Raw genomic sequence first — 24795 nt, 5'->3', positions numbered from 1 at the left:
TATATGTATCAATATAAAATTATATTTTGTAACAAATAAAATTATGCTGATATTAAAGACATATTTCAATTAATATAAAAATAATAATTGTATAGGATATAAAATTATTTTTTTTCGTATAAACTGCGCCCGATATACTATTTCAGGTAAAACCAGGTAAAACACTTAACAGCTATTGATATAAACTATTATTTTATAAGAAGATTTCTTCATTATTTGCAAAAACTATTATAAATAGTATTTGCATTTTCTAAAGATCTACTTATGATTTGCTTATTTTTATTTATATTTTTAAATTTGAAATATATGTATCTAAATACAAGTACAGTTTTTATTAAACATGTAGGTACAAAAATAAATATAAAGTATATTTTCTTTTAATTTATTATAGGGATGTAACACATTTTATTCAATCTTGTCATAAAGAAATATTTTATTAGCAACTATGATTTTATCTGCATATGTATATGTATGACGTCAAAAAGGCGGGTTTTGTGAATGAAAATTTGTTTTATTCATGTAGGTTGTTTGCAGAAATTACAATAATAATTTACATCTAAATATATCTAATTATATATGAGAGAGTGAGAAAATGTGTATATGATATGTTGTATTTATATATATACAATTATATTAAAATATATTTTTTACAGATTTTTACAGTGTGGTGAATTTCATTAAAAAATCATGACATCACAATGTTTTATTTAAAAGATTAAACAAGAAAACAAAAGCTTTTTTTCAATCTCAAATGTACGAGTATATAAGTAGAAGGAAACAATAGTGGAAGAAAAATTATATTACTGGATTTAATTTTGAAATACCGTGAGATAAATAATATTATACTTGCTGTTAAAATTTAAATTTCAAATTAACTTTTTAAGTTATTAATTATTTATTTATAATGAATTTATAATTACAGGGCTGTCAACACAGATCGCTTTTATTAGCGTAATTTGCAATATTTTGAATCAGTAACAATTTTATGTACATTAACAAAAAATTTCAGTTATAATTTAAATATTTACAATAATTAACATATTTATAAGTGTAGGATTATAAATTTGTGCAATTTTGCATTTGAATTTAAGTCACCTTTTCTCAATATATTATACTATTTTTTATGCCTATATATATATTATTTATTTTATACTATTTAAGTTTTATGAAATTTTAATTGGATGATAAAGTGAACATGCATTAAAAATATATTTAGTTGTTAACAAAAAATTTTGATAACATTGGCAAGTAGGAGAATTTTTTGGAGTTAAATTAAAAATAAAACTGTGTGCAAGTTTACTAAGTCCGATTCGAAGTCAGACTTATAATACTTGAGTTTTTCCCTGAGAGAAAATTAATTTAGCCAAATTTTTAATTTATTATTATTTATGTCAAACCATCGCAGATTTATGTTAAATTTTTGTAATTCTGATAAGAAAGCAGAACTATAGTTAGGTTAACGATATTCTGTTGCTATTGAACCAAAAGCACGTTCAGTTTTTTCAATAATTGGACATCCATTAATATAACATATATTGCGCAATAATTTTGATATTTTCCGATCATTGTATTGATAAATAGATTTTTAAACGTAAGTTCCTATATTTCAGATTTTTTAAAATTGCTTAATGAAATGTCAATACCCACATATTTTATTTTTTCAAATTATTTTTGCTATTAATGATATTAATATTATTAATATCGTATTTATATTTAATAAGAAGTATTTAGTATTATATTCAAGGACTTAAGGGTTATTTTACTTGCTGTACTATAAAGATCAGTTCTATAGTCAAGTATGGTAAAACTAACAAATTCAACAGTCTTAATAAACAGTCTTGGTAGCAAACTGATACTTCCAAAGGCATTTTCGAAGTAGTAAATGATAAACAATACAAATTACAGTTTTAATTAACAAAACGATACAGTTTTAATTAATTGATACAATTTTAATTAATATCCACTTACATTATATAAATAAATTTTCTTATAATTATACATAATGTATGTGTAGATGAAAATTAAATATTAAACTCTCCCATTTCACACAATATTATTTTAATCGAAACAAAACGCTTCAATAAAGAAGTTGAAATAGCTTAATTTTTAGCACTTAAAAAAAAGTGAAATAAAATGTTTTTTAGTTTCACTCTGTTCGTCTGCCTGTTCTTCCATATAGGTGAATCTATTTTCAAAACCTCTACATCCTTTAAGATAGAAAGCTGAAACATTATATATATGAATATATTAGATTTTCACCAGAAACTTATTTCCATAAAAGAATACAGCAATCCCTCCTATAACGTAATTTTTGGGACCGAAAAATTTTTACGTTAAGTGAAATTACATTATAGGAGGTCCAACTAAACTAATATGACTAATATGTATGTACATACATATGTATGTATGTACTTGATATTTGCCTAAACTAGTAAGTTGTCTGTTGGTAAAGAAAGAAATTTAAATGAAAAAAAAAATAGATTATTGCATATTAAATTATTTTAAAATTACGTAAAACGGGGTAAAAATTACATTAAGTGAAAATAGGTAGGAAAAATAAAATTTACATATGTATGTCGAAATTATATAGTAAGAGGTTACGTTATAGGAGGGATCGCTGTATTTTTACCTATCTTCTTCCCTCTAAAAGTTATAGGTTCAAAAGTCTTTAAAATGCTAAGGTAGCGACATGCTTCCTTCACCGCTACATAGCATATGTGAGACAGCAGAAACGACAAAATGACCGTCAAAATTAACCGTTATTTAAAATTTTTATTTTATTAAAATAAAATAATTTAAAAATTTGAATTTTCGGTGTCTTTTATGTATTTTCGAAAATGCAAGCTTTTTGAAATTTGTATTGATACAGAAAGCTAACGGTAAATGGCATGTTATAAAAAAATGTAATTATATATCTTAACTCAGGCAATTAAACCATTTAAATATATGAAATCATTTTGATGTATGAATGAAAGTAATTTAAATAACGCAGATGATTGCTTTTAAAAGCAAAACATACATACATGTGTACATAAATTAGTTTAGGAAAATTGTGTTTCAAATTTTACACTACTGCACTAGTGTTGCATGTTTAATTTCAATTAACATTAAAAATAACTGTCACAGCGCAAATTTTTTTTATTTTTTAAAATATTTTAAAATATTTTATTATTTAAAATATTAGTGTTAAAATTTATACTCGTATTAGTTTGTTAGTAATTTCATAATAATCATAATACTCATATTATATTTTTATGTTATATCTGTAATTATTTAAATTACTGAAATATTAATGAAACACAAAATTATTGGAATAAATGTTTATTTAGTTATGCGTCTCAACTTCGCTACATCCTATGTATATGCAATCTAAAGAGACTCTTTTATTAATTTAAATATGTTTTTATTATGAACAATAAATTATTGATGCTTAACAAAAAAACAAAAGCATAAATAAGTGCGAAAAACGCTATTTGACAATATTGAATGGGTTGTATGTAACGTATAAGAATGTACTGATATAAACAATAACATAAAGGAAAGGTGTATTAAAATTAAATTTCTTTATAAAATGGTCTAAATATATCGTTTTTGTTGTAAGAGAAAAGCATATACATTTCAAAAATTTAAATTAAAATAACAATAAAATTTAAAAACTCTCTGGAGAAAAAGGTCGTAACACTAAAACATTGAAAATTTCTATTCAATGAAATTAAAAACTTTTTAAATGAACAAAAAAAACAGAGAATTAACATTCTTAAATTTCATCTCAGAAAATGAATAGGCCTGTACATATGAAAAGTTGGAAAGGTATACTATATTTACATAAAAAAGCATATTGACTTAAACATGTGAATGAATTGAAATTAGAACACCGACCGATGATACCTAAAGAGCAGAATTAAACAAAAAAATAAATGAAAAAAGAAATAAGAGAAATAAAAATAATGAAACAATTTTTTATTGTCGTTTTCAACTTTTTAAAAAGTTAGTCCTTTTTTTTTTGTTTATTTTCAAAAGTACGATTTACTTCCGTTTTATTTTCTCATGTTCAAAATAAAAGTATTCCCCTTCATAGTACATTAAATGATAATACCTGATGGCTTCTCTGTATAATGTTGACTATTTTCACTTTGAAATATTTATCGTCCGGGAATAAGAGACAGCGAATAAAAAGTTCTGTTCATGTTTTTGTAATAAAAAATCAAAATACTGGAAATTCTTTTATAAGTAATTTTCTCGATTTCATATGAGACTTTTATAATATAATATTATAAAAAGAAGTGCCTGAACTCCGGCATTGTATATTGTATTAAAATTTAGATTTAAAACAATTTCAAATTTGAAAGAAATTTAAATTTTTAGAATATTTTTTAAATTAAATAAAATTCGAAAATTTCAATTTTATGCTGCGATCCATACACAATTACTTCCGATTTATTATATAACTTTTAACAATAGAATTTTTTACCCGATTATTATAATTTATATCTCGACTATAGAGTCGAGAATTTTCGTTAATTAGTAAATATAACAGCAATATAGAAAGAGTGGGAGTCAGGGTAATATTGGAACAAATAAAATATATTTTAAAATATGCTTTGAAGAAGGAAAACAAAAATCTACACATCTAATGTTAAATTCTTTGACATAATAACTTCATGAATCCTTTAAGCCTAGGACTTTTATTACAAGGTTGGAAAAAAATGAAAATAAAAAACAAAAGTACACTGTTTCTAGTTATTAACATTTTCATTTGTTTTGTAATTTTAACTTTAATCTCATTTTATTTAGTACTTAATTTAATTTTCATTTCAAAGTTATTGTATAAAGGAAATGTTGCTATATAATATTGCTTTCACATTATATACAGTAATGTAATCATAAATATATACATTATATGCATATATGTATGTGTATATATATACATACTTTAAAAATTATTTCAATTATTTTCGTATATTTCGTATATATTTTAAGCATGTTTTTTATATTTTGGTATCTCATAATTTTTTTGAACTCTTGAGAATTTATATGAAGTAAGAAATTTTTAGTATTTAAAAATTTATCAAAAAATTTATTAAAAAATTAAAAACAAAATTTAAATGATTTAATTTATTTTTGTATTGCTTTTTATTTCGTACAACTTTGTTAATAAAATATGCTTTAATTTAAAAGGATCTTGTTAGCATTTTTATATATATTCTAAAATGTTTTCCAGACAATTGATTTGCATTTGAACAATTTCAAAAACTTGTAACCTCCTATATGTTTATTAAATTCACACTATACGTATACTTTCTTTACCTTTTTAAAGGTAAGTGATTAAAATTTATATACCAACGCGAATATGTATCTTGAAAATAATAATTTTAAAATACATTCATATTTAAAACGAAAAAAATAGAATATTGATTATATCACCTTTGTGATTCCTGTATGAACTTGTTATCCTAATTCTTTTACTTCGTCACCACATTAGCATATCAATTTATGCAAAATTTCAGTACTGCAATTTAAATAAGGTTTTATATGGCAATTATCGCAAAGAGTCAAGAAATTTCAACAATTTTTATTACATATAACAACCCTTATAATACATTTGCTTGTACGAAATTTTGATATTATAACTTCAATCATTTCTGTCATAAAAAATTTGGGATGAGGCAGCTTACCAAACCCCTGCCACAACCGCATCCAATTTAAATAGATTTCCGGCATTTACTATTATAAATCATTTGTAAAAATTTGGTGACCTTCGCTCAATTAGTTTTTTAGGTATCGCAAACGGACAGAAAGTATTAAATCGACTCAGAATTCGACGAAAAGCCAACACTCGCTCTACATCTTAATCCATTAATTATTAGCGTTACAAACTGTTATAGGCAAGTTTATAATACTCTTCGAACATTCGTACGGGTATAATAAATGAAACAATTGAAAAATAATATTCTTTAAATAAATCAAACAAAATTTATTCAATTTAAATTTGGAATGTACATATGGACATAAAATTTTTTCCTTGGTTTCATTTCGGATAAATAAAATTGAACATCTCTATTGTTTGTTCAAATATAACATTGAAAATGAAATTCGTGAAATAATATTTTTACATAAATACTAAACCAATTTATAAGTACTTCAAAAAAAATTTATATACAAAATTTTCATGTAATTTGAAAAGTTAAAATGGAAAAAAAATAAAATGAAAATACATAGTTTAAAATTTCCATAATATTTTTCAACACCCACTTATTGAAACTTCTAGTTGCATCATAAAAAAAAAGTGTATAAAAAAGAAAACAAAATGTTTTCTATTGAAAAAACATTTTTTTTTTATTTTATAAGAAAAATATTTTTTGAATAAATTTGGTTTTGTTATATTTTTAGCATGAATTTTTAAATTGTTTGAAACCTTAAGATAAGAGAAAAATTTTTAGTTAATTATGAATACAAATAATTTTCAATTATTCTAATAAATCGATCTAATAAAATTTGAATATCAAAAAGAAAATTGAAAATAAATGTTGCTCATTTTCAATTTATTCCAAACTTATTTCATTGTAAAAAAATATTGCAGAGTATTAAACGGTTTTAAGATGAAAATTTGGTGTAAGAAAAAATTGAATGAGCACAATATTATTTATTTCTACATAAACTATACTTTTCAAAAAAGAATAATAATTTTCGTATCATCTTACATTTTCTAATAAAAATGTGCAAAATCCATTCACAAATGATACAACGTTCTCAGTCATTTGGTTTTTGACAATAACTAGTTTATAATAATTTATATAATTTGAACACGACTTAAAATAAAAAGTGTTTGAAAATTAAACATGCAGAACAAGGCTATTAAGTTTTCGCAGTCCAATTCTATAACATTAAGCTGCGGTTATAATTTTGATGTGTTATATGGATAATTCATCTTTATATACGAAATTTCAATAGAAAATAATCTCAATGGAAATTTCTATTTATCCATTAAACTTAATAGACGGCTTCATTTCTAAAATATTCGTGGGCATAAATTTATTTGTTTCTTAAATTTGGTATTATGGGATTCTATAGTATACATTTATGTAGGGCTGAGTTAAGATAAACAACGATTTTAAATTAAATTTTAAATTAACAATTTGTAATATATGTGTGTGCGTGTATATGCATTTTAATTTAAATTCTGACAGTTTGAAATAGAAATCTGCAATGATTTTTGATGTATACTCATAACCAAACATTTTAAAATATATAAAATGTACAAATTAAAACTAAGAAAGCACATTTGTTGAGTGTAATAAGTTTCTATATGTATATATACATACATACATATATGTGTATATAAATATAATAAAAATCTGTTTTCCACCACACTAAAATTTTAATACAAATTATGCAAAACAAAGAACGAAATAAAGCATAATTTTATTTTTGAAAGCTTTCACCATTTTGTTTGATTTCATACTATTCGACATGATTTTGTATGAAACGCTCTGCATGTATTAAAGTTATCCTCAACTTCTTTAAGTGCTTCATACATTTCCGTTATATTATTGTGTTATATAAAAAAAAAAAAACACCATCTGCTCCTTTTTTTTTGTTTTCATGAATTTTTTACGAAAGAAATGAATATATACATGTGTATGCAAGTTTGAAGATTTAAGTCATATGAAAAAAACTTTACCGTTATAAATAAAAGAAAACAAAAGCGTTAGAAACAACAGTTGGTTTTGAACAAAAAAAAAATTACCAAGACAAAAGTTAAATGATTTTTTTTCTACTTCAAATTTTTTTAAACATTCCTGCCGTTTTCTCTTTTATTATTTCCTATTGTTTTTATCTATATTTCTGTATATATATATATGTATGTATAAATATCTATAGATAATATTTACGAATAAAACTATATTATCTTTTCTCATTTAAATTGTGTCCTCACAAAAATGTAAAATAAGTCCTGTGCTACTTCGTCGTCATTTTATTTTACATTGTTATATAGCGCCGCACCAATAGTATGAGTGTTTATCAGCCCACGCTTTTGATATTGTACATATAATGTATGTATGTGGGTATTTTGTTACAAATGTTATCTTTTTTTGTTCTTTTTTTTTCTGATTTTTCAGTTTTCATTAAAACTGTGCTGTTACGGAAAACTTTAGATCAGTTGTTGCATATCTTTCGGAGAATACAGAACTGATTTTTATCAAACAAATGATATATTAAAAGAAATAAAATTAATTGTGTGAATAAGTTAATATTTGGATTAAAAAAAAATAAACCAACTAATATTTCGGAATAAAATTGTAAAAGTACAAACAAGCTCAAAAATAATTTGTTTAATTTATAATTAATTCATAAAATGTGGGCTAATTAAAGGCTAAATTAAATTTTGAAAATTATAAAAAAAAATTAGGAAGCACCTATAAGAAAAGAGCTCTAATAATTAAAAATAAAATAAATAAAATCGGTTGCATATTTTCCATTGTAAAGTTTTCCAAAAATTGAAATTAAAATTTATAAAATTTTAAAGATTTAAAAAATAATAATACTTAAATTTTCATTATAAATACTTGAATTAAAAAACTTTCAGTTAATTTTCATACAATAAAAATTTCTATATTTAAATTTTTTGAAACAAGTAAAAAAAGGACTTGATGTAAATGAGACTACAATTACCCAGTAAACAGGTAAATTAATTGTATTTAATGTTACTTTTTTTTTATATGTAAATCTTTTATGTTAACTTTTTTCTTTTTGATTCACTTAAAATATGTATTTGTACCCACATATTATTTTTCTTTTGTTATTTATTATCCTTTTAAAATATTTTAATATTTAAAAATCACGGTGTATAAGTATTCGTATAAAAGACAAATAAAAGCAGCTTTTAATCCCTAATGAGTAATAAGTTTACATTCTCATTCTTATATATTTTGTTCCTGTTGATTTTTTTTTGTTTTTGAGAAATTTGTAACAAAAAACAAAAAAAAATATCCTTGTCACTAATTTTAAAATCTATGGAGTGTTAAGAAAATTTAATGACGGTGCAATGGTTTTCTTTCACATTGTTGTTTGTCATGTTTTTAAGAAAATTTAAACAACAAACAAAAAAAAATGTTGAAAAATTGAATACTTTTTTCGGGGGTTTGATTGAAAAACTTTTGTTACCATCATATTCTGTAAGCGATCCTTTTTTTTTGCCCTCTTTTGTATCATTAAGTGTATATTAAAAAGAAAAACGAACAAAGTTTTAATAACTATTTAATAGGTACATGATGAATTTTTGTGGTACTTTTAATTGTATAACGAAAAAATTAAAAGATAAAAAATAAGGACATAAAATTGGATCAAAAAAAAAAATAAATATTTCATTTTGGTATTTAAATAATTTATGAAAAGTTTTTGAAGATTTTCTTAACTGGAATATTATAATTCCAGTTTTGTAGAAAATCCAAATTGTTAGAATTCTGTTTTAGTTTATGAATGCGTCTGTTCGAGAATGCAACTTGTTATTATTTTCGATTTAAATTTTATTTCTTTCATTTTAATCTCCTGCATTTTACATTCTAGTACACGTATTAGAATTTTCTATAAATATCCGGCTAAATACTAAATTCAACTTGTTTTTAAAAGAAAACCTATATCTTAGTGTAAATTCGGTTTAAAATTTGGATTTTCTTTTTTAAATTCAAGCTAAGATCGTTTTCTCATTTAAGGGCTTTTCTTTTTATCACTTTTCCAGAAACTTTGTGAAAAAAAGTGCTTATATGTTTTAGTCTACCCATTCGTCCGTCTGTCCATCCGTGGACATGTTTACAAAACTTCTACTATTTTCAAAATAGAAGCTGAAATTTTATATGAACATAGATCTTTACTATAAACCTTTTTCGATATAAGAAAATTTTTACGTATCGGCCCCATCTAAAAGTTATTTCCCCACAAAACCTCAAAAATGCCATTTTTTAACGATAAGCATTTTTAAGGCTTCGCAAATGCAGAAAAGTAGTGGCTTCTATCGCAAAATACCATACTTTTTTTTCAAATTTTCGATGTCATTTTTTTTCTAGATGCCAGGTTGTACAAGTCTAAAATTTGAACAGTTTTCAGACACTAATAAATAGTTAAATTGGTTAGAAGAAATTTTTCTCCAACTTATAAATTGAATTCCAATTCATAAATTGTTAATACTAAATGTATGCACTCCTTCAAATACTTTCATAAATGATTAAAATTTTAATTTTGTAGTTCATATCTAGATTATAGAAAAGCAGTATTTTCACTTGTTGAAGCAAAAGTGCGCTACATTGCAAACCATTCAATAGAAAATTTGGCTTTTTTTAATTTTTCTTTATTTTTCTAAATTTATAATTGTTAAGCCAATATATAATTGTAAATTTTGGACAAGTTGTTAATTAAATTTGATAAATGTAATTTATTTTTTAAAAGTTTTAACTTTGCTTATTATATCTTTTAGAAGCAAACACTTTCACTTTTCAAGTTCAAACTTTTATAATGTTCATATAAGTAAATAAACTGAGTTACTTACAACAAAATTAATAAGAGCTATATACGAATTTTTTTATAATAACTGTAAAAAATTTTTAAGTAACTAAACGTTAATAACATTTTAAATTATATCCGATTTTCAAGTAAATCTTCCCACAACAACCAAAAAAAAATTTTTGAACTTTGCAGAAAGCGGGAAAGAAAATCTATTTCCGCTATGGAAGAAACTAATTTCCATGATTTTTAATAATAAATGATACGAAAAAAAGAAGAGTAAAATATTGAAGAAATATTAAAAAATTTTTATTTCCAAAATAATTAAAAAAAAATTTATTAATTTTACCATGTTTCTCCGTTTTTGCAATGGTCGATGTGTACAATTGATAGACAGCAATAAATATTTTATTTTACTTGAACAATTTTTTTTTTGTAATCAATATTTTCTCCATATACATAGTTTGTATAGTATGTATTAATTTTCAGATCTCCGTTTCTTCGACGCTATAGGGTCTATTGAACTTATATATGTATAAAAGCAAAAATGTAAGAATATTCTTAATAAAAAAGAAGCGGTAACATATCGCGATAACGTATTTCTTTTTTAAATTTGACTGTATTATGGCATTATATAATATTCATATGTATGTCATATTTTAAGAATTTCAACCAATAACAAGGTGCATTGCTAATAAGACAATATTTCAGTATATAAGGCATGTACACACATTTATCTGTTTTGGTAAAAAAGCAAAAATTTGAAATTTTAGGAAAATTTTACGACATTAAATATTTATTAAATTAAATATTTATAATGATAGATGTTCACTTACGTATATATATATATATATATTGTATGGATTTCTATTCTCCTATAATAATGGTAAACAAATTTCTTTAAAAAATACATACAAAAAATTATTTAAAATGTACTACTATATAGATTTATTATTATGATCAATGCTTTTGGGTTCAAATACAATAGCCAATGGCAATTAATGTGGTATACTTTGTAAATTAAATTTAATTAAATTATGGGAAAAGGACACGGATAGCTGAATTTTCGGATTAAATTAAACAAATCAATAAATTTCAACTAAAAAATAAAAATTCATACTTGAATATTGTTGTAAACAAAAAAAACCAAGATAAAAAATGGTCTTTAATTCTTAATTTAAAAAGTTATTTTTATATACATATTTGTACATTTTTCAAATTGCACTCAAGGAAAAAATATAATAGAAAAAATATAAATAAAAAAGAAAAAAATAATTTTATTTTCATCCAGTACTTGTATAAGTCTAATTAAATAAAAAAAAAACCACTTAGAAAATAACTTTAATATTAAAAGACCTTCATTTTTAAAACGCTATGCGTAGCATTAAAATTATGTTGGATACAAAATTAAATACATTAGTTTAGAAATGAAAACTGATAAATTTTTTCATAAAACTGTAGATTGTAAGTGAAACAGATGGACAAAGGGAATTTAAATAATTTTAAATAAAAAACCTAATTGTAAAAATTGCAGATTTTTTACGAAATACATTCACCAAACATTTCATGCAACTAACTAAATATAAGAAATGCCGTCATCTTATTGGATATAAATTCATACCATTCAGTTGCGACTTCAATCAGGCGGTTTTTACGATACAACATGTGGTACGATACAATCAGTTAAGATGCCATCAGTCGATATGTTCTTCGTCATTTTTAAAAAAATATAAACGGATGTACACATATGCCATAGGCCGCATTATTTCAGTACTTGTATTGAGTTTGTGTTTCAAATTTTCAAATGATTTTCCACGCTTTTCTGTATGATTGTTAAAGCTATTGTTTTTTGTCAATTTCAATATAATTAGAAAACTGTCACCAATGATACAAAAATTTTTTGTAATAATTTATAGTTTTATATATTGGATTTACTCGAAAATAAAAAAGGGAAATGTCAAAGTTCAAATGACAGTTTTAACATATTTTTTCCATACATTTTGTGTTCTTATATAGAGAAAAAATAATAAGTGCATTTTAGGAATAATTTTTCGTTTATGCATGCTTTTACACAACACATTACAGTTTCGCATGAATTTTTGTAGACAAGAAGAAAATTTATAGGCATTAATTTTTAACAGCTGCAATACTAACCATATGTAAATTAAAACATAAAAAAATTTTCACAGAAAATAAGTTTTGTCTGTTATAATACTCGTAATTATTCATCCGGTAGGTCAGAATATTTTACAATAAATAGATACAATACTAAATTTTAGAATTTAAAATCCCCCTTTTTAACTAATTTGCTATACTCCGCTATAAAATAACTTTTAAAATACAGGAGATATAAAAATGTGTGTTTTTAGAAGTCTATATTGAGAGTTTAAAAATCTAGTTGAAGAATAAAAAGAAGGTCTAAATTTAATTTTGACTTTTTGTTCACCTAAATATTATTTTTTCACTTAATTTTTTATCTTTATCCTGTTCCTGATTGTATATAGTTAATCTTTACCACGTGAAAATTCCTACAAATTTTCTATATACACAATATATGTATGTATAAGGTTTGTTAATTTTTAAAATTCGCAAGCAAAATATTTCAGTTCGTTACCCAAAACTCCATATAAAATTCTTTTCGAAGGCTCTAATTGAATAAATAATGCTAAGTAAATATTTATGTATTGTATATTTTATATATTTAAGAAATGTATTCAATATACATAACCATATATAGAAATAGGAAGGTAGATGAAAAAATATTTACACATTAGCAAAATTTGAAAACCTACATGTGGAGTGCTTTGTAATTAATTAGGATATTTTTTGTTCAAATTAAGATTAGAATTAAAAAAAATTTTGCATTCTTTTGTTTTTTATAAACCGAAACTTTAAATATGCTGGTAAAACAATAACTTTAATCTTTTGATTTTTTCTTAGCAAAAGAAGGAACGGCAGCAATCAAATTAGAAATATGAATACATGAAATTATGCGACGAATCCTAGAATTCTAAGATTTTCTTTACAATTGACACTGTTAGCTTAACAATTTATCTCCAGACTTAAGACTCTAAATTTTAGTTATATTCTGAGAATTTATTTCAAAGTAATAATAAAGAAATTTTCTCAGAAAATACTCAGCATTTTAAAATAATTGTTTTGAAAGTGCGTTAAATTGAAGTAATGCATATCAATAAGCAAAAGCTTCCAAGATCGAATATTTCTAGCATAAATATGCCACAAACTTGATATATCAAACATTAACGTATTTGCCATATATTTTTCCACCCGGATTTTCATCAATTTAGATTTGAAATAACACCAATGTTATTTCACGTTTTACAAAGTTGGAACCTTAAATAAGCTCAAATTTCTAAGGATTTGAAAACCTTCAAATTTTGTCAGATTAACATAAATCCTATAAAGCCTTATATTTTGATTTAAATCAATTCGCATATCTAAAATGAGTCTATATAAGTATATACGTAAATATTATGTACACCCCTTCAAATAGTTTTACATACAAAATTATAGCTTAGACAAAAAAAATTTTCGTTATTCGTTATTGTTATCTTTCCTACAGTTTAGATTTAATACGAGTACATACAAAATAAATTTCAAGTAAAGATTATTTCGATTAAACTCATTGAAGTTTAGTTTACGACAACAGGAATGTCAGAATTTAATTTTAGATGGAACTAAAATTCAATTCTGACTGAATTTACAATTGTTAACTATAAATTAATTGACGTTAAAAATGAGACGGCGTTTCTTGAACTAATTGTAATTTTCGTCTAGATTATAATTAATTCCATATAGAAACAGTTTATATTTTGGAATCTTCAAAATTTATTTCAGATTCAAATATTTCCATTAACAATCACTTCTGTTTTGCCTTACAATGTATTTTACTAATAAAATTATTTTACAATTTCTTACATAATTTACGTCAACCGAAAAGATTTAAATCGAAATTTTACATATTTCATTATTTTATTAATTTAAATTTTTAGATCAATAGTATAAAGTTGAATAAAAAGTTTGAAGAATCCTTAATACATTAAGGTTGTTTTGCTTAAATCATGTTGAACGAAAATAATTTAAACCTATAGGGAAATTATGCATAATTTTTTTGTTTTTTCTTTCATTGTATTTTGAATAAGGTTTTAAATTTTTAGTTAAAAATTTAATACCAATTATACGAATATTATGTATTTTTGTAGATGGTGAGTGTAACGATATAAAGAATAAAATTTAAGATGAGAATTAAAGAATTCTCACCAGTATTTTTGCAACATTATAAAAATTTCTTAATCACTAAAAAATGCAATAGAAATGCTTTCGAATTCTTTTTTAAAAATTTCTTTGTTTATCATTACATATTTTAGTACAAACATTTAAAACCATATTATGTTCATACATATATATTTTGGAAATTTAATTCGATGAAGGTATTTCAATATACAAAAGGTATAATTTTACTTAGAGGTTTTTCAAAACTTTTGAAAATATGAGAGACAATAATGTGGTACTGCAGAGCATTTGCAAGGATAAAATGTTAAACGACGTGGGTTAAATATTTCTTTTGCAAAAAAATAAAAGAAAATTGTTGGTTTAATGTAACAGTAACTTGAGTATTTAAAAGAAGGCAGTTTTACTTTTTAACAGAATTTTTTTTTTTCAAGAAACCTTAGGGGCATGTGATTTCGTTAATTTTATTTTGTCAATTTAAAATAGAATATGAATATACATAAACTCTTCCCTTTTCAATAATGTGTGTATATGCATATGAAATATTTTCATTACATCAACTCGATCAGGTCATAACATTTATTTATGTGTAAGCAGATTTCATTTGAAAATTTAATTATAAATTATTTAGTTAAAGTTAGAAACTGTATTCAAAATATTGTAAGATAATGATCTAGTTAAAGCCATCTAAACTCTTAAACCAATTATTCGTTACATTTCCAATTGGGAATCTGAGTTAGAAATCACATTTTAATAACAAAAATTGAGTCATAATAATGAAATATCAATGTTAATCTTTGATAGTGCAAATATCCAGAACAGATATAACTTAAAGTATGGTCTAAATATTCAACTTTATGCATTTATATTTTGTGCCTCAAAATATCTATTTTTTGAATATTTTTTTTTTGAAATTTAGATTTATACTTTAAATATATGCAACCAATATAGTACATATTGGTACTATGCATAAGATTAAATAAAACCTACATTAACATTAAATCAGAACATTACAGATATTGAAATTAAAATAGTATTTCTCACCCTGCCAAATATTTAAGTTTGCCATTTATGCAGCATAGTAAATTATTAAAAAATTTTGTATCAAACGTTGTAGTAGATTTCATTTTTCATGTTTAGTATATTTTTTTGTGAAAATTTATTCTGTTGAATACTTTTCATAATCATATAACATGTACAATTTAATTTAATAAGGGTTTAGTATTATTAAATAACAAAAAAGAAAAGCATAAATTTTTACCAAATATTTTATACATTATATTTATACTAGAAGTTTTCATTTACTGAATGTTTCATCCTTTCTGTAAATATAAGCTTTTCTTATTATATATTTCACCACCTGTAATGTTAAATCCTTTTATTATCTTTTACGTGTATTATTACTTTATAAATTTTTCACAATTTTCACTCAATTCTTAAAATATTACTCTATTTTAAATCACCTAATTTTAAATTTATATTGCACATGCATACATACATATGTATGTGTGCGAAATAACTTATTTTCTTTGCCTTGAAATAAAAAAAAAATAAAGAGTTTAGCAGTAGTCAAAAGTTTTGGATTCTCTTTTAAGGACGCAAACAAAAAAAATAATATTTTGGTATTGTATACAATTTTCATGTCTGCTGGTGGCAGCGATGCATCTTGCACCTTCAAAAGAGAGTCCGGAACTCACGTTACCGCCCATGAACTTTTAATCGAATATTGAAAACACTAATTATAACATTAATTCGGACCAAATAGGCTTTTAACAGAACTTGTCTCTACAAAAACTATATAATAGCAATTGAGTTATCGAAATGAAAATATAATGACAAGCTGATTTCGAGAATTTAATCTGTCAATTTACCTTCAAGTCGCCGATTTGTATTAATAAACCAATTGAATAACACTAACATTTGAAGCCAACATTGTTCGATTAATTCGGGGCAATATATTTTCGTATAATTTACTATGTGCAAGATCTTTACAATTTTGCCTTAAAAAGGGTCGAAATTTTATAAATAAATTTCGTATAGAGGTTTCTTAATTATGTTATTTATAGAATTCTACAGCATAATTTTTGATTTTTCAAAACTTTAAACTTTTTATATTTTATTTTCTGTATTATGCTTTGACAAATTACATTTGTTGGAACGTTATATAATTCCTTAATTTCTAAAGCAAAAAAGAAAAATTTTTTTATCATCTCATTTTATTCAAAATACAGGCATATGTATATTTTTAAATGATGTTTGTACGTTTGTAAAAATACTTTTATAAAATGGTAAATACACTTTTTTTCTGTAAAATTCTGACATACAAAAATGTTACTCATCATCTTAGGGAAAATTTATTTTTTACAAGTATATATGTATATGCATATGTTTGTAGTAGCGAAGATATAAAACAAAAATATTCGCCTATAAGTAGACTAAATAAACCCTTTCTTTTGTGTTTCTCAAAACTCTATTAATTTTTACCGACCGCATTGTATACAATAAGGGTAGGTTATATGATCACACCAAATTTCGCATATCATTTTTTCGGTGGAAACGTTTTTCTTCATTTTAGAGAAGCTTAAGTTAACTATTTTTAACAATAATTAACAACATTTCTTAAGAGTTGGTCTGTCGTTCTGCGTTTGCACTTGTGTATCTCGAGTTCGGCTAAACCAATTTTGATGAAATTTTGTGTGAGAATCTATTTTGGTTATTACGCGGATGAATCAACTTTCGGAATATGTCAGGGCTCGGCAACTGGACCTTCTTGCGAGCTGGTTTTACATTTTTGACCATTTTAAAGAAAATACTCAACAGATTAACTTGAAATTTTAATTATAAGCTTTACTACCGACCAAATATACATTTTTGCTTAGATTTTCTTGAAATTTAAAAAAAGAATATTCTTATAACATTTTTGGAAATGTCAAGATTTTACATCTTTTGTCATGTCTCTTTTGTCAACTGTAACGGACCGAATTTGTTGAAATTTAATATCTTAGTACAGTTTGCCATCGGAAGTTACCGACAAACTTTTCTAAGAACTCGGATGAGATTTTTCGGAGAACTCGGCATAAAGTGAAACTCTCCTAAGAGCCAAATTCACATTTTTTTAGGTATGTTAATCAAAAGTTTGCTAGTATGTATGTTTAATATTTAAAAGAACTATTTGAAATGCTTTTTTATAATCTTATGCAACATGTTCGCCAAAGTCGGTTTTGTGCTGATCACATCCATTTTTTTTAAAACATAACTATACACAAATATGTACATGTAAGTTAAATAATAAAATAAAGGGTACATTTTATTCATACTCGTACAAGTGCTTATGCATGTATGTATATAGGTCGGTTTAAATGAAAATCAAGTATGAATGTACAAGTTCAAGCAAATTTTGTGAATTATTTTTTTTCACATATTTTATTTTAGATATTCACTTATAAAAATTTTTTTGAAAATTTATAACAGAGTTTGAGACTTGTCTTGTTTTTTTCATATATAAAAAAAAAAAAACAAATTAACATAACATTTCACATCTTTAAAAAAAAAGAATATCCTTAAGGATGTTGATATGTCATGTATGAAATTGTAAGTTGTTAAACATTTTTTATACAAGCTTTAAACGTATAGCCCTGTAATTTCTTATATGTACATATGTACATACACACATATATATTGTATAAAATGTACATAGTTATACGCACATGTATAGGTATGTAAAATCGTTTTGCAAAGTAAATAATTCTTTACAATTTCAAAATATTTTTTATATTTCAGATTTATATGCGAATAAAAAACGAAAGTTTCCACTTGTTGATTGTTTTTGTGTGTATAGAAGAAAAATAAAAACCAATCAGAAAATTATTTTATTTGGAAAATTTATGTGAAAAAATATAAAAAAATCTGCTGGTTATTTTTATTTAATTTTATAGAATCATATAAAGGTTAAAACATTCTCTTATACCTAATTTGTTTTCAAGATAAACAATAAAAATCTAGGAATATATAAGTTTAGTAAAATCCTTAAAATAATTTCCGTAAAGAATTAAATATTACAAAAAAAAAACAATGAAAATTTCAATTTCTACAATCTTATTAGTTCGGATTTATGTACTATGGCTATGCCTTTTCTCTACAAAATATATAGTCGAAAAATTGTACATAATATTTCATAAAAATAATAACGGTGTTGTGATGCAATAAAGAAAATTTTTAAGTTTTTTTTTGTTTTTAGAACGTACTTTAAAATTGAAACAATTTATTTTCATTCATGAGAAAATTTTCATTTAATTTTTTACACTTAAAAGTTGTTTATATATTATGTAACACTAAAGTAATGGTTACTATTCTGTATATATTTGTATTTTTGATATGTAAAACTATGTTACGGAATAAGTTTAAGGGAGCCAGACAACGGCATTCGAAAGTTTACCAGTTTTTTAAGATCTTCCCTGACAAACTCATAAAACAAATAAAAATCGGTATTCCGTATTATTCTTATCTGCTTTTCTAATATTTCATTAATAATGTGACGGCTATCTACAGAAGTTAAATATTTAAATAATTACAAGCAATTATAAATAACAAATTGTTAGCATTTTTTGAGTGTTAGTTACGTTCGTGTTATTTAGCTAACACGGCGCTACTTTTGAAACAAAAATTCCAAAAAATTTTAAATTTAAAAAAAAATCAATTTCATAAAAATATTGTCAATATTCAGTATAAAAGAAAAAAATTACTTATTCCTATATAAGTAAAAGCAATAGATTTAAATTGGGTTTAACCATTATTGTTTAGTTTGAACTGAGCATATATAAAAAAAGTTTATATACCTAATGTTGAAAAAAAAAATCAATTATTTTACTTTAAATACTTTATTCCATTTAATTAAATTTTCCCTTTCAATCACTTTTTCTTTACACATATCCTAAATATAAAAAGGAAATAAAAGACAATTATAACTGACCAGTTCTACCCTTGTATAGTAGTATAATATTTATACGAATATAACATATATGTATGCTTTATAGTACTATACATATTCATATATGTATAACATATGTATATACAAAACTTTATATCACTGTCTATGTTTAAAAAAAAAAGATGGTAAATCCAATTATGACAATTAATATACCGTTAATATCCTGTAATGATAATCTGTTTTACCATTAAATAATTCTGTAAACATTTATTTTTTGATATTTAAACAAGATATATGAAAATTTACAATATTTTTTCTTACCAAAATTGTTTGATATGATAAAGAAAATAATTGTTTTATTTTTCAATAATAAGTGAATTTTATACAAAGTATCAAAATTAACTATGTATATAGTGCAAGAACATTTCAGTATAGCATTACAGCTAATACAGAGCATTAGTATCAAGTTATTAAGTACCTACAATATTGAAATGTTAGGTAAATTTTGAAATATGTATTTTAAAAAATTACAACTTACACATTTAATAAAATAGTACAATAAAATGAACTAGTCAACTTTCATTTGCCAGCTAACGGTACTGTTATATATTGTATGACCAAATATTTTTACCATTTCGGCGAAATGTTTAATGAATATTTAAAAATGGCGCTGAAGCTATTTTTTAAGTATATTTTTTTTGAATATCAAAAAATGGTTTAATCCGTGTGATTGAAAAAAATTGGTAGATAAATTTTCAATAGTTATTAAAATGTGATTTAGCAGTCGATTCTAAATTCTAAATCAAAATTTTGTTTTAAAAACTGCACTGGTGCTCGAAATATTAGGATTCCACTAAAGATTTTCTTTTTTTTTAAATTAAAAACATCTAAGAACGAATTTCGAATTGCTTTTAAAAATATCTTATATAAATTGAAATCCTGCCCTGATTTATTCTCCTTTTCTTTTTGTTCCTTTCATTTAACTATTGTTGTTGTGGCTTGTAATATAAATAAAATATTTTGCGATGATTTATGGAACTTAAGACTATATAATAAATTAAATAAGAATAATATCCTATGAGAATTTATTTAACTCTACTTTTATGACATTATTGGACATTTTTAATTCATTTACCTCTTTTGACAGTGTTGTATATGAAATATATGTACATTTATGTATATTTAATTTTTAACTTTAACAATAAAAATGTGAAAATAATGATTTTTTTATTAAAAATGGAAAACAATGAAGTTTTATGAAACAAAACACACTAAATATTTTTATTTTAAATTCAATCTATCAATAAAGTTTGAACATTTGTAATTCTAATTTTTTACTCAAGAAATTTCTAATATCTAAACTTATATTTCTAAAACCATTCGAGACCGAAAGAAAAAAGATTGATGTATGAAAAACAGCCTTGGAGTATTAAAATACACAACGGTGAACAATACCCGCGATCAAAAACTTGATCTCTTGGAATGTCTTAATTCAGTAATTTCTATAAGGAATTCAGCCTTAAATAACTCTAACAAAGCATGTTGCTCACCTTTGCGCTTATTTAAATATAAGTAAATAATTAATATATTTCATAATATAATATCCTATATACAACATTATGGATTCCTTACAAAAGATCCCAATTATTGTTATCGTATTGTAATAAAAAATTTAAAAAATTTTAAAAAATTTAAAAAATTGTAGACTATCATTAAAACTTGTTAAAAGTTTTGATATCTTTTTTAAATTTTTGTCTTTAGCCAAAAAAAATTGTCGTCTTTTAAAAATCTTAGAATTCTTAAATTTCAAAAAAATTCTAAAATATTTGAAAAATTTCAATTCTATTTTCCATTAACTCATAATATTTCTTAAATATTTTTCAAAAAAAAAAAAAGAAAATTACAAAAATAAAAATTTAATTTGATATGAATTTTGTCTTGCTTTCTTTAATAGAAGAAAATTTTATTAATGAAACATGGACTTTTTTGAAAATAAAAACTTAAACTTTTCCCAAAACTTAAAGAATCCTTTTTTTAAGTGTAAAAATTCATATATATATACACATATACTCGTAAATGTATGAACGTATGGTTCGTTTATGTGTTTGGAATGTCAATGTTTAATACATATGTATAAATTTGTTTTTTTTTCTGTTAGATAATTTTAATTTAATAAAAGTATAATTTTGTGTAGTCTATGAGAAAATGTCAAGGGTTTAAATAAATAAAACATTAAAAAAAGGGTAAAAGTAAAAAAAAAAATTTATAATTTCATGAATTTTAGATTTTAAAAATATTCTTTTGAGGCCAGTTATTTTTTCTTCAGCAAAAATAATTAAAAAAAAGGAAAAAATACAATGAGAGAAAATTTAAAATTTTTTTTTCCAAATCGTGAATTACTTTTAAAGAACAATAAAAAATATTTTTCAAAAATATTAGATTATAATATTTTGAAATAGGATTTTCATTGAATTCAAGGTGGTCGCACTTTATTTACAACATTTAAAATTAATAAATTTTTAATTGAATTTATGTAATTGCTTCTTGATACTTAAAACACAATGGGGTACTGAAAATCTAATTAGAAATTGGTTTGAAAAAGAAGCAGAACTAAAAACACTATAAACCGGATTGATAAAACAAATTTCAACCTCATGTTTGTGATCATATATGTATGTGAATATATAATAATCTATATGAGCATATCTATGTGAACACGTTCACACAGATATATGTGAATATATAAAAGTAATTTTCAAAGATAATGGTTACCTTTCACTAAAAATCACCGAAAGTAAATAAAAAAAAAATATTTTAGGATACCGATGTGTTATAGAAAACGGATGTGGAATTGTTAAAATTATTGAGAAATGAGATCAAAGTGTATATATCAAAATTTTTTAAAGGACAAAAAAAATAAAAAAAAAAATTTTTTTTTTTTAATTTAGGTCAGCTTTGTGTAAGTCGATCTAGTTGCAAATAAACCACAAATTTTGTATTGAACAATAGATAGGAAAGCAGGTTCGTATAAAACATTCAGATACAGAACATAGCACTGATTGAAACCAAAATTTTTACAAAACACGCGAATGTATGTATGATTGTGTACTAATTTTTTTTATCGTACTATTTTGAAATGTTAGGTATTACGGTTTTGTACAGTCAATAGTACTCATCAAACATCCAAATTTCTTAAAAAAAAAGAAAATGAATACATATGTAACTTTAAAAGTACTTTCTTAAGGGTAAATTTTGGCTCTATACCCATAACTTGTACTTCTTATAGGCGTTTTAAAGTTTTTGCTTCTATACTTATACTGAAGAATGTTATTTGTAGATAGACAATGAAAAGTTTCAAAATATTATTATAGGATTACACGGTACATATTAACCCTCTTTCTCTTAGTACTTGTGTCACTCTTTATAACTTATAGTTAAGCAAAAGTAATTTCTCTTATTTTTTCTTTCTTTGGACAAATAGCTGTTACTTTGTGTTAAAAATATTGCAATATTCAGAAATTTTAAACACAAATATTCTTATAACATTTAAATTTGATAAAAATATCTTATATGTAAGTATGTTAGTTCAAAGTAAAAAATGCTATTCGATTTAACAACAAGTTTTTACAAAGACAGTTTACGAAACGAACTCGTATATGAGCATTAATATGCATTATATGGTTCTTTATGAAAAGAATAAATGTTTTTCTCTTCCACATAATATATTTATGTATACAAATATATACATACATACAACATACATACAAATGTATATTGTTTTTATTTTTGAGGATATTCTTCATTGGAAATTGAAAATTAAAAATAAATAGATCAAATATAGCACAAAAAATAACAAAAAATAAATGTTTACAAATGTTCATAAATATGTTTAACTATATGTAATCTTATATGTGTATTGTATACAAATATAATACTTGCACATATATAAATATGTGATTATATTGTATTACGGTTTTGTTGTATATTTGAAATAAAACTTAAAGCAAATATTTTTCTTTCGAATAAAAAGTGTGTGTATTTAATTTGGATAACGCAAATAACTATAGGATAAACACATTTCCTTCCTCGTTTATAACGATATACAGGAACAATGGTATTGGCTCATTAATACTCTGGCAGTTGAACACTACTTACGTTTTTTTTTCAAAAACCTTGTTGTTTAATGTTATAAAACTTTAAAATTCAACCACTACAAATTGACAGCAGAGAATCGGGTTGGTTGTTTTTAAACTGCGACATATTCATTTAAACCCGTGTTACAATTCAATAATAATCACAGTTTAACAAATTGTAATCCCAAATAATACAACAGTGCGAAAAGGTCAAAAGTATCAATGAATATGTATGTATATTATTTTGTGTTAAAAAACAAATAAAACATATTATTTGTCCAAAAAAATTTTATTCACCATTTCGTTTCACAATTTTCATATTATGACACTGAAACTATTAATAACTAAAAAATATTTGTCAGTAATCTCAGAGTTGACAAAAATATGACCATTCTTTTAATAATTTCTTTTAATTTTTTTCGAACCCAATTTAAGTTTACCCTAAATAGGGAATCCTAACAATATTCCGTGTTTTATTGATTATTCCGTTTTTTATTTTCTAACATGGCAATTAAGTTATTGAAAGATGTTCCTTATATTATTTGATATATTGTGATATAGTATAAATTATCTATATATGAATGTATATTTAAATACAGTTACATCTCTTCTTTTGGAAAGCTTAAATACCTCGATTAAATAATTGAGTTTATTTTTTTTTTATTGCTAAAAAGGGCCTACATTTTAATATTTGGGAAGAAATGAAGTAGAAAAAGTTTGATTAGGTAATTTTGTAGGAGAGTTTTTCTGTTTTTGTGTTTGTATTTAATAAATTACTATATATGAATGTATTTGTATACATATTGAATTGAAGACGTGTAAATATCGTCTTATTTTATATCAACCTACAACTACTGGAAACTATGTAAATAGAAATGTTCGCTTCCGTATTGATACTATTTTTGATAACTTACAGCAAGTTGCTTAATAAAAATCTAAGAGCTTGTAAGTTCACATGTGAGGTTACATAATACACAAATTTTCTAA

General features: G+C 23.3%; 1 protein-coding gene across 4 annotated transcripts in view; it reads left to right on the top strand.

Moving 5' to 3' along the window:
- Positions 1-8249: 8249 nt before the first annotated feature.
- The window catches only part of LOC129610591 (tachykinins), a 58228-nt gene continuing 41682 nt past the window's right edge, over positions 8250-24795 (top strand). For 3 of the 4 annotated variants that reach the window (XM_055523201.1, XM_055523200.1, XM_055523199.1), the window contains exon 1: positions 8250-8684. The gene's annotated coding sequence lies outside the window, so the exon portion shown is untranslated. The remainder of the gene's footprint in view (positions 8685-24795) is intronic. The other variant, XM_055523198.1, reaches the window with a different exon arrangement.

This window comes from Condylostylus longicornis, unplaced genomic scaffold, assembly GCF_029603195.1.
Source record: "Condylostylus longicornis isolate FDR11 unplaced genomic scaffold, ASM2960319v2 ptg000045l, whole genome shotgun sequence".
In the NCBI taxonomy this organism is placed as follows: Eukaryota; Metazoa; Arthropoda; class Insecta; order Diptera; family Dolichopodidae; genus Condylostylus; species Condylostylus longicornis.
The sequence above is the reverse complement of the archived record's forward strand: the minus strand, read 5'-3'. Positions and strand labels throughout refer to the sequence as shown.